Source organism: Paramisgurnus dabryanus, chromosome 24 (genome assembly GCF_030506205.2).
Source record: "Paramisgurnus dabryanus chromosome 24, PD_genome_1.1, whole genome shotgun sequence".
NCBI lineage: Eukaryota > Metazoa > Chordata > Actinopteri > Cypriniformes > Cobitidae > Paramisgurnus > Paramisgurnus dabryanus.
Window position 1 is genome coordinate 17627418 of NC_133360.1, and position 2913 is coordinate 17630330.

The window sequence follows — 2913 nt, forward strand, 5'->3', positions numbered from 1 at the left end:
CCTCTGCGGACACTGTATGTCCTAAAAACAGCAGGCTTGTTTGCCGGAAACGACACTTGTCTTTATTGAGTTGTAAGCCAGCGGCTTCTAGACGCTGTAAGACCGCTTGGAGCGTTTTGTCATGTGAAGACATGTCACATCCGTGGATGATGATATCGTCCAGATAATTTTCAACCCCTGACAAACCAGCAAGGATGATGGTCATCATTTTCTGGAACGCTGCTGGTGCAGAGGCTAATCCATAAGGGACACGGCAAAATCTGTACAGTCCATCATGGGTAATAAAGGCTGTAAGATCACGGCTGTCCTCGTGCAGCGGTAATTGGTAGTAGGCATTAGTCAAGTCAATAGTAGTTAATATAGTAGAACCTTTTAGTGCAGTGAGAAGTTCATCCATATGTGGTAATGGAAAAGAGTCCACGATTACGGCTTTATTTGGCTCTCTGAGGTCAACACACATCCTGATTTTCCAGACTTTTTCTGCGTAACAACAATAGGGGAAACCCATGCAGAAGCATCAATGCGTTCAATGATTTTAGCTGCTTGTAAGTGATTTAATTCTTCTGACACAGCACTGCGAACAGAAAGTGGTAGTCGGCAAAGTTTTTGCCGCACTGGTGTGACTGTTTCGTCCAGCTTTACATGGTGTACAAAATTTTTAGCACATCCAAATTCGGTTGAATCAGCAACAGTACATTGAAACACTGTCTCAGAAAGTACATTAGAAGGCAGAACTCGGTTGTTCTCGATCCTCACATGTAGAGAAGACATGAGGTCCCTTCCCATTAGTGCTGTACCTTTCTCCACAATGAAGAACGTGGCAGGAACTGTGCGGTCATGTAGTGAAACGTTAGCTGACAAACACCCCACCACTGGAATTTTAACTTTTGAGTACGTCACAAGTCTGGCGGTTGGTTGTGATAGTGCAACATCACTGAAATGGCATGCGTAAATGCTGTGGGGCAAAATAGACACAGAAGACCCAGTGTCGACTACTAAATCCACCACACAGGCTTGTGAAACAGGAGTAGATATAGTTACAGTACTTGTAATGGAGGGAGGGCGAGCAGGGGATTCAACATACAGAACAGTAACTTCGGGTAGTTCAACCTCATTGACCTCGCGCGTGTTTGATTGCGCAGATCGGCACACTTTAGCGTAATGTCCAGTCTTTTTACACTTTCTGCATGTTGCAGATGCAGCAGGACAGTTAGCAGCGTTAGCTAAGTGCGTTTCTGAGCCACAGCGAAAGCAAGACTTCCTTTTCCCGACGTAAACAGTATTACGAGGTGCATGTGACGGTTTTCCGCTTCTGCGCTTTGCGACGTGCTGCACAGCCTACAGGAGCGGTAGCGTGGCGTGCTACAGGAGCGGTAGCGTGGCGGGGATTCGAAATGGATTTAGCCAGATCGGCAGCAGATTCAATCTGGCTCGCTATCGTAACAGCTCTGTCCAGTGTAAGATCCGTTTCAAGCAACAGTCTCTCACGTATTCGTGGGCTAAACACATTTTCCACAAGCTGATCGCGAAGCATGTCATCAGCACTGGCACCGAACTCACATGTGACAACTAGTTCACGCAAAGCAGCAACGTATTGTATAACTGTCTCGTGAGGCGCCTGGCAGCGTTTACGAAAAGCATGACGTTCAGCTACTATGTTAGCTTTCGGCACAAAGTAGGCTTTTAATGCAGCCTCTGCATCTTGGTATGTCGTACCTATATTAGGCAGTGAGTAGAAAATCCGCTGTCCTTCTGTTCCAAGGCAGTGAAGCAGTACGGCTCTCCGTCTTGAGTCCGGCCATGCATCCCCTGTTGCGTCGATAACTTTTAAGTAGTTTTCGAAGATTCGCAGCCATGTGCTGAACGGCATAGCAGGCTCAGGCATTCCGAGGAAAAAACTCGGAAAAGGCACATTGGCAACAGCCATCCTCGCGACCAGTAGCAGGAAGAAAAAAACGTAATCCTCGTTGCCAATTTGTGGTATTGGACAGATTAAATAATGAAGCAGGACAAGCAGAAGTAGCGAACATTCAACAGACAGCTTTACTTCACATTAACTTTTCATTTTTCGCACATACACACATCATCATGTCACGTGCTCTCCCGCTCTAGCAGTTCTGCATTTCCCTTTCAAAATAGTAGTCCCCAATGCAATGTTATTCATGAACACAACAAATGTGTTGTATACCCATAAAGGTACAAAAAAGTACCTTTTAGGGTACCACCCCAGTGACAGAAAAAGGAACAACTTTTTTTCTGACTGTACTTTAAGCTGGGTTGTTAAAATATTCTTTAAAACTGATTAATCCACTGTTTTTGCTTTCTCCCATTTCTCGTTTTTAACCAATCCCTATACTCCGTGACCTAAAACAGAAGGACACCTCCACAGACTGTGCGAACCAAGTATGCTCTTGGTATTATTTCTTTGTTTCCCTACTTGGAGGACCCATACTCTAAAAATGGATATGTAAGTTGCTTCTAATTATTATGTGATATACAGTGGTGGACAAAATTATTAGAACACATGACATCTGAAAATGTTTTTTTTTTTTGCTACCCAAACAAGATTTAATTTCATAATGATGGTTGCCCTTATCTAAAAAAAATTTGTGCTCGGAGCTACCATCCATTGTTTTGGAGGCAAAAAGAGTAAATATTTCCAGATCTGTCAGATGTTCTAATAATTTTGCCACTGCTATATATAAAATAAACACAACAGGTATACATTTATTTATATCTAAGGTTTATTTGGCAAAAGAAATTTGGCTTTTTTAGGAGCATTTCTATGATGCATCAAGTGGTACTGGTTACCTGGCCTGGCGCTTAAAGACAGTTCAGAGAAATACTCAAATTGGTGAAAAACACAGACATGAGTTACCTGGCACCAGCAGTGGCCCATTATCTGAGAGAGAA